We start from the raw sequence: 9,219 nt of genomic DNA, 5'->3' as shown, positions 1-9,219 counted from the left end.
AACATACTTGCATGCCAATTGTCGAATACTTTTATCAACTTTAGCACTTGGATTACGTAAATAATTTATAATGGGAGTTCTCCAATCATCTAAATCAACTCTGACCTTGTTGGAATAAATTTGAGCCGATTTAGCACCTCACAGGGAAAACCAGCCAATCCAGTTTTAGCAACCGGCCTAGACCATTTGGCTGGCTCAGCCAGCAGTATGCAGGGAAATCCGGCCTGGCCGGTTCCAAAATCCGGCCTAGCTGGTTTTTTCAGACCGGCATGAATTTGATCACTTCACATCTGCTTTTCTTTGATATGAAAATTACACCCTCTGACATTGAAGCTCGATGCTTATGGAGCCAACATGTTAGCCTTACAATTCACATGCATTGGAACATACAAACTTAAAATTAGGCAAAAAAAAATGTATTGATGTCAAGGCTTTTGTCAAGATATGCATCAAGGGATCCTTAGAAACACTGAAACACACTAGTGACTAGCTATACAATTAGTAAAGAATCACTAAAGGCTTTAACATGCTTTACCTTCATGGATTGCAAAATTTTCAAGCTGAACATGAGAACCTCATATTTGTCTTCACTGTTGATGCAAATAGTAATTCGATTGGCTTGATGTCTCAAACAACACCATTGTCATAAATAATAATTATGCCAACACCTTGGCCTTTGCAAGCCGATCAATTGAAATAAATAATCATCCATGAAGGCCCTTCTCATAGCATGGTTGCAAGCATTCATTGGTTATATCTTGACACTTAGCATGGTCGCAAGCATTCATTGGTTATATCTTGACACTAAGGGAAATAGCAAAATATATTTCATACGAATCCATCACAAAAGTATGCATAGCCCAAATAAAATACTTCGGCTATTGAGATCAACAAGCAACATATTTGGCAACCCTCCATAATATAAAGGCCCATACCAATGATCAAAATAAGGAGCTGAGGGACAACCATTCATACCCTGGGATCAATTCCATAACATAGGCAAAGACCGTGAACATAGACGATAGCATGACCAATAATTTTGATGATCTGGTGCAAACCTCTAGCTCAACAACTATTTCTTGAATCTTATTCTTTCCTTTGCCTTTGTTATACCACTTCTTTGAGAATCATCCTTCTAAGTTTGAATAGTCCTTTTAGGAACCCATGCCAATACCTTATCTTTAAGCTTTTCTGCATTAAGCTTTTGTAACTTTATTTTCTTGCCACTTTGGTAAACTTGAGCATCTCTGTGTTTCTTTCTGTTTTGGATAGGAGCAATTTCTCCATAAATTTGGGCAGTCTCTCCCTTTTTTTCAGATTTGGTATCTAGAATATCGATATATGATTTCTCTATGGTAAACATATTTTACTACTTTCTTCTTAGGTTGAGCTCCGGACCGATTTTGATCAAAATGGTCTTTACAATATAATGATGTCACTAAATATTTAGGAGTTGCATACTCTATGTAATATGACCCAAAATATGGTTGAACGCCTTGATTAAACCAGCCTCAAGATGAATAAGGTTGAAAATCTGAGTGTTGTGATCCATATGACATAGGAATTGGATGCTCAAAAGGAGAATATGTTGTTGTTGCATGAGATCCATTCCCTTACCAATTTCACTCTTGAGGCTTTGGAGACAATCTTGATAATTGGACCTTTCTTGGCCGATTAGCGACATTTGCTTTGCTTATTTTCTTATATTTAACCATAAGTTCATTAAAGAGTAAATTGCATGGCCGGTCCTTAAAGTATTAGGCTGATTTTGTCTAGGTCCCCAAACTATGAAATCGCACTCTTGGCTCCCCAATCTACTTAATTCGGTCTATGTAGGTCCTAAACAGCCCAGGTGGTGTTAAGCTGTCGACATGGCTGTCCACGTGCGCACGTGAGGCACACGTGACCCTCGGCAGGTACTGGCTTTTTAGCCAAAAAGCCCCTGCACGATCTCATGCTCCGGCTTGCCTCTGACCTGCGCCGATGATGACCGAGCTCCCCACCACTACGGCGATCGAGCTCTGCGCTGGAAACGTCGGAAACATACGGGCGCCACTGCTCCACCACCTTGGATCTTGTCGCATCCAACCTCCACCTCCGCGGTAGACGCCGGATCTCCTCCGCGCTGGCTGTCAATGCGAGAGGCCCTTGCTAGAATTGGCGGGCCAACGAGGTGTGCCGGCCACGGCTGAATCTCCTCCGCGGTGGCCGTCGACGCGAGTGGCCCCTTGCTAGAATCGTCGTACTACCCCCCATGGCGGCGCCTCCTCGGTTCCTTGCTGCTCGGCGCCAGGGCAGCCTGAGGCGGTGTGTGCCATAAACGAGGCAGAGGCAAAGGACAACGCGCGGCACGTCAGCGGGCATGGACAGATGTGGAGTCATGGAGACCTCCAAGGGCGCAGCCTGCCGCAGCTGGGCCGCTACCGTGGGGCATGGGCGCGCTTCGGCCTTCACCTGTGTTGCCTGCCCGCCCCTACACCGGAGCCTGGAGAGACCGGCTCGCCGCCCGCCGACGCATGATGGCTTCCCTCCACGCATTCCACCCTTTCCCTGTCCACGCCGCTCTCCTCGCCCCCGCCACGGGCCTGCAGCTCCCAGCCCGCCGCCGCCGCTGCTCCACCTCACCTCGACGCCGGGCGGATGCCCTACACCAGACGGGCCGGTGCCGCCGGAGTAGGAGGTGGAGAGAAAGGGCGGCGCAGATCTAGCATGAGAGGAGGGAGCGGTGTGGGGCCACCGTGCGCAGGAGGAGAGGGCGGTCGGTGCGTCGGGGCAGCTGGCGCGAGATGAGGGGAGGCGGGGAGACACCTCCGGCATGGGACAAGGAGAGGCGGGGTGGGGCGCGGCCGGCATAAGAAGAGGCTGGGCGAGGCGAGGAGATGTCGTGGTGCTGGGTGTGGTGAGGAGATGGGGTGGTGCTGGGCGTAACCGCGCAGTTGGAATGGGAGGGAGAGAGGATGACTGGCCGCCCGCGTAGGTGGAGGCGGGCCGCTGGCATTCAGCTACCAGTGCGAGAGGTGTGCCGGGCGCGGCCTCCAGATCGGCCGGCACAGGGGAAGAGGGGCGCCGCCCGGCCGCCGGATTGGGGGGAGGAGGCACGGCAACTGGAACTCGGGGGCAGAGCTCGATCGCCGTGGTGGTGGGGAGCTCGGTCATCGTCGGCGCAGATCAGAGGCGGCCCGAAGCGTGAGATCGTGCGGGGGCTTTTTGGCTAAAAAGTCAGTACCTGCCGAGGGTCACGTGTGCCTCACGTGCGCACGTGGACAGCCACGTCGACTGCTTAACACCGCCTGGACTGTTTAGGACCTACATAGGTCGAATTAAGTAGATTGGGGAGCCAAGAGTACGATTTCATAGTTTAGGGACCCAGACGAAATCAGCCCAATACTTTAAAGACCGGGCGTGCAATTTACTCTTCATTAAAACTAAGCTTTGGCCTTTTTGCTATAGTACTTGTCACAGCCTTTATCTCCTTCAGCTTTTTTTTTGAACATGGAAGGATTCTCGATTACTCATAAACTGCCGCCAAATCGTCGGCAACCAGTACAAGAATACAAATTGGAATGCTGTCCATAATCGGACCTGCACCCGAACTCAAACTCGCCCCCAGGGCAGCGAGGCCATCAGCGGCCATATTACAGATGAGCAAAGTTGCCAGCTAATAAATCTTTCAGCTCCCAGATGAGGCCGCTCGCCGAAGAGCGCTCCAACTCCGCAGATTTTGCTACTTGCACAACCATGGAAGCATCCGTTTCCAAAATCACCCTCTGAATTCCCAAGTCAGACGCCCTTTGAAGAGCTTGTAGGCAGGCTATAATCTCCGCATGAAAGGCTTCTCCTATGTTTTCCAGCTTTCCGTATCCTGAGCTGATCACACCACCGTCACATTCACGAATCAGGTAGCCCCATCCACCAGATCGCGTGTTTTTTGAGAAAGCCCCGTCACAGTTGATTTTACGGTATTTGCCGGTGGTGGCCTCCATGATTTCTTGACCTGTGCTTGGCTTCCCAGTTCCTTCACTGGCTTGAAAGATGACCACTCCGCTGCATATGAACTAGTCAGGTGTGCCAGGCGTCCGCTATCCCACTGTTGTTCACCTTCCCTCACCCCGCAGCGCTCAGACCACCAAAGATAGAGTAGGGTGATCACCTGTCTTTGCACGTCATGTTTCATCTTCAGTATTGCCTCCACTGTCTCTCTTGCTGATTGTAGACTCGCTAGCTCCTGCCGCACCCCCTCGAGCTACAGCTCTGCCCAAACATGCCGAACACATTTGCACTTGAAAAAAAGGTGTGCTCCATCTTCATCGAAGTGTCCACGCATAACACATGGTGTGTCTAACTTCATTCCACGTCTTTTCAGGTTAATCCGCAGTGCCAAGCTGTTATGCCCCAAACGCCAAAGGAAGTGGATCATCTTTTTCAGACAACTTAATTTCCATACCTGCTTCCAGAACAGATCATCAACTCCGGCAGCAGTCGCCGAGGCCGAGCCCCCTCCTCTGCGATCTATTCTTTTCTTTTTATCTGCCACAAAAACTTTATATGCCGATGTAACTGTAAACTGCCCATTGCTATTGAAGTGCCAAGCTGCCAAATCATCCATGCCTTCGTGCACCGGGATGCACAAAATACAGTTAACATCCTCCTCCCAAAATGTGTCTCTGATCAGTGCCTCATCCCAGGAGCCTGTGTCCGGATCTATAAGCTTATCAACACGTGAAAGTAGATTAGAGCCCCTTGGGGTGAAAGGTCTACGTGATTCATCCCTTGGAAGCCACTCATCTTCCCATATACGAACATTAGTTCCATCTCCGATGCGCCAAATGAGGCCCTTCTTCATCAGAAGCAAACCAGACAGTATACTACGCCAAGTGTATGCCATATTTCTCTTTGGTTTGGTTTTAAGAATATCACCTTCTGGGAAATACCTTGCTGCAAGCACCCGAGCACACAATGATTCAGGGTTTGTTAATAGTCTCCGTGCTTGTTTTGCTAACATGGCCATATTGAAGGCATGTATATCCCTAAAACCGAGGCCACCATCCTCCTTTGCCTGTGTCAGTTTGTCCCAGCTTAACCAATGCATCTTGTGATCATTATCTTGTTGGCTCCACCAGAATTTAGCAACCATCGAGCTTATCTTGTCACATATCCCTTTCATAAGGTCGAAACACCCCATGGTGAAGGTTGGGATGGCTTGCGCTACCGCTTTTATCAAGATTTCCGTCCCTGCCTTGGACAGCATCTTCTCTTTCCACCCAAGGATCCTTTGCCAAATTCTATCTTTTAAGTAATTGGAAGTACCCGACTTGGACAAGCCGACGTGGACCGGCAGTCCCAAGTATCGATCATTCACAGCTTCATTTGGAATTTGCAAAGTTTCCTTCACAGCCAGCCGGTCAACATCACTAGTGTTGGCACTAAAAAGCACAGCAGATTTTCCTTTGTTGATAGTTTGGCCTGACACTTGTTCATATTAACCCAAACAAGGCCGCATTGACTCCAAGAAGGAGACACCGTCCACGTCACCCAAAATATTGTCTACCGTTGGATCTCGGGTTCGATGGACCAGATCTGCTCAGTCGTAACCGTGGACCTTCCGGCCAGAACAACCAGCCACGTCACCCAATTTTTTTCTCCTCCGTCAGATCTTCCATCCAACGGCCCAGATCGCTTGGAGCTGATTTCGCCGGGAGCGGGTTCTCACGCTTCTCCTTGGCTTCTCCTGCTTCTCCTCTGCTTTCCCGCTTCTCTTCTGAATCCATAGAACCAAATATATACCCTAGCTTCCGCTTCCCCATCCAGCTTGTCGCCCCTCCTCTCTCTCCTCTTCACGCTCTCTCGCTCTCCCCGACTCTCTCCGACGCAGGCGCGGACAGGGCGGCGGCGCGAGCGGGAGGCGTCGGCGGCGTCCTCCCCCCCTCCTCCTTAGCACTCCCTCGTCTGCCTCTTACCTCCGTTTCTCCCTCCCCTTCCCCTCTTTCTCTCCCCTTCCTGGTCGACACGGCGGCAGGCGCGAGCGCGGTGGCGGCCGCGGCGCGGCGGCGCCCCCTGTGGGTTCTCGGCCGGAGCGGGTGGTGCCCGGCGGCCCCTTCCCTCTCCCTCATCCTCTACGCGGGCTCCTCAACGCCTCCTCCCGCCCACGAGCATGTGCTTTGCTCCTCCATGAAACCCTACCTATCTACTTCTTCTGATTTGGTTTTCGTTTTTTGTTTCTCAGTGTTGATTTCAGCTTACCTCCTACTCCTCCATAGGGTTCCTCTACGAGCACCAGATTTGTTGCCTTCCTTCGATGCATGCTTGCTGTGTTGTTGCTGTTATTGCGACATATTTCGCTTCTGCTGTTTCAGGTATCGGCGGTCCTGAGACTTCTGCCTCTTTGTCCCTGCTTGCTCAACATGGAGAGGAGCTCCTGCATAATATTGGTGAGTCACAAAGCAATAATCTAAAGATGCCTACCAGGCGGTTGGCTAACAGAATAATGTGATATTTGTGTTCCGACCAATTTTCTTCGGATTAGATTACAGATACATTCTAATGGCAATGGATATATACTGAAGGGATGTAGAGGATGGATATACACTGAAAGGGTTTACAGATTGTTAAGATAGTTAGTGGAAACTGAGATTGAAATATATGTATGAGGGATAGACAATTGATGATATTGTTATAGCCTGAATAAATTCCAGATTCTAACATGTACATTTTTCCGTTCTTCTTTGGTGATAACAAGTGCCTTTAATAGAAGGATAACTAGGGGAGTCCTCTGGCTGATATATTGCCCTATTATCATGTATATGGTTCTAATTGTACATTTGATGTTCGACTCATTGCCTGCATACCGATGATAGATCCCAGGTTTTTATATCTGCATGTTTCCACTTTTTATTAGTTGGCATTCCTTTATTATAGTGACATTAATCTCACATCCTTTATTTAAAATTTTTGTTTTGCTATAGTAATCGACATCGACATCAAAACATGTATGCTTTGCTGCAGCTTGATTCCAGATATAGTCACTGATGGCCATAGTGTTAAAGGGTGTCCCAGGTATTTTGTTTCCCCCCTTTTTTGGCATTGTCCCTTGACTGATCTTCATCTATGGTTTCTATAGTAATCGACATCAAAACATGTATGCTTTTCTGCAGCTTGATACCGAAGGGAGCACGTCATGTTCCCAATGAAAAATAGAATTCAGAAGATTCGCAATTCAGACTAGAAGCGTACAAGGTACGAGCGATTTTCTTTTCCTCTTATACATACAACTGAGCACTGATGTGTTGGTCTATCCTCTATGTTGCTCCAGTGCTATGTATGAAAGCTATCGTCTCCTAAATGTCTAACCAAATCTATCGAGTCTATTTTTTGTACCAATTAAACTATTAAGGATCCATTTGTAGTGCCTAAAAGGTTACACATTTTGGTCATTTGGATCCTGACAAATTCTAGATGGCCTAAAAGGTTATCTTGGTAATTTCAATTCCTCTGCAAACTTTTTTTTTTTTGGAAAACCTCATTTGCTTGACATTTCCGCAGATCAATTTAGAGTAACCAGCTTTTTCAATCAGATCGTCTTTCACATTAAAGTACATGTGCTTTAAAGAAACCATTTTATTTGTTGCTTGATTATTTTGCTGGTTTAGGCTTATGCTTTCTTCACTAAATCTACGCCTATGACATTAACATGCCTTTTCCACCATAGACTTCAAAGTATCCACTGCAAATTCTCCTTTGGATATGAAGGGGTCAGCTATGGCAAAAGGTTGCTGCTTATGACTATTTTCATGTTGTTACTTGAGGCTAAAATATTTTTTTATCATGTGCATTGAGGCTGTGATATTTATAAATAAGGGTATCTTACACATTAACTAGACAGAGATGCAATGCAAGCTCATTTTGGTTATAAACTGATGGATCATGGATGCTGTGATATTCCTGCTTCCAAACATGAACAACTCCTCATTAGTATGAGATCGATGGAAGGTCTTTGTTTTCGGATCATAATAGCAAAATGCTCATATCTTACCTATTTTCATATAGGTCTGGAGGCGTTGCCCCTGGACTGCGGTGAGGCTTCTTGCTATGTGCCTCAAACTTTTTGAAAGCTGGAAGCCCCACTGTCTAATCAAATCCATTTAAACTATTTTTTCATATCAATTAAACTATTAAGATCCATTTATAGGGCCTACAAGGTTACACATTTTTGGTCAGTTGGAACCTGATGATTTTTGTTTCCTCCCTGTGTTTACATGGTTTCGTGCTGACGATAAGTTTATTACCACATTTAGTTTTCTTACTTACTGTGTGACATGTACCATTTTCTTGATTTGCTGATGTCATGTGCTATTGTGCTAATACTTTGCAGAGGGGATCAGAGGTCGACGAGGTTAGATTGGATAAACGACGCTGTCCTAAGAATCAGTTCTACAGCGATGACAATGCTGCCGGGCCTCCAGCCCTGCCTCCTGGGGCGCCCTCGATGCACGCAATGCATATGTCCTCGCTGTCTGCCTGCAGGTACTTGAAAAAGCTACTCCAATACTCTTGCTGCTGTCTACAACATGCCTTCCATTGGTGTAATCACAGTGCTCAGATTTCTCAATGTTCAATTGGAAACTATATACATGTCGTATTTTATCCTTATCCCTCGACCTGTACTATTGTGCAATTGGTTTGGAATGGTCTTTATTGCTTGCCAACCCGTACATATAGTATCTCTGGATTATTCTCATGTGCTTAGAGGCCTCATCCTTCAAAATTGTGCTGATTGCAGCTCTCCGAAGATACATGACTTACCTTGCGTTTCCTTTGTTATCTCGTCCTGCTAAAGGTATGACTTCTCTCTGCAGATTATTTTTGGTTGACCTCTTTTGTCTTCAAGGTGTTCCAGCTGCTGAACCAGTACACTGCTAGGTAATACAAGCAGAGCTACTTCGGCTACCTGCCTGTGGGCCTTTGCCTGCACTATGCCCAAATAGTGCTTGTTCTAGATACCGATAATGTATAGGTCCATCGTCTCTATCTAAATCTAAAATCTTGTCAGTCAATGCTGTAAAGCAACTTTGGGGGAATATCCCATGTATTTATTACTACCTTTGGTTATCTTGTCTCTAATAAGCCTATTATCGGTTGTTTCAGATGGAGTACAAAAATATGCTAAATAGGAAATGATTCGGCTTTTGATTGGCTGCAGTTGCTAATCATTTTCCCATCCCT

The 9,219-nt window shown here is 46.9% G+C and overlaps 1 long non-coding RNA gene across 2 annotated transcripts; it reads left to right on the top strand.

The window, feature by feature from the left end:
• The first annotated feature begins 6,333 nt into the window (after nucleotides 1-6,333).
• On the top strand, nucleotides 6,334-8,945 carry LOC136519833 (uncharacterized). 2 transcript variants are annotated; one of them, XR_010775054.1, is made up of 6 exons: nucleotides 6,334-6,428; nucleotides 6,963-7,053; nucleotides 7,152-7,233; nucleotides 8,369-8,520; nucleotides 8,777-8,833; nucleotides 8,917-8,945. It is a non-coding gene; the product is annotated as an uncharacterized lncRNA (long non-coding RNA). The 2 variants fall into 2 exon arrangements; XR_010775055.1 differs by lacking the exons at nucleotides 8,777-8,833; nucleotides 8,917-8,945 and adding an exon at nucleotides 8,853-8,891.
• Nucleotides 8,946-9,219: the final 274 nt, after the last annotated feature.

This window comes from Miscanthus floridulus, chromosome 18, assembly GCF_019320115.1.
Source record: "Miscanthus floridulus cultivar M001 chromosome 18, ASM1932011v1, whole genome shotgun sequence".
Classification (NCBI taxonomy): domain Eukaryota; kingdom Viridiplantae; phylum Streptophyta; class Magnoliopsida; order Poales; family Poaceae; genus Miscanthus; species Miscanthus floridulus.
Note: the sequence above shows the minus strand (reverse complement) of the source record. Positions and strands in the feature narration are given on the sequence as shown.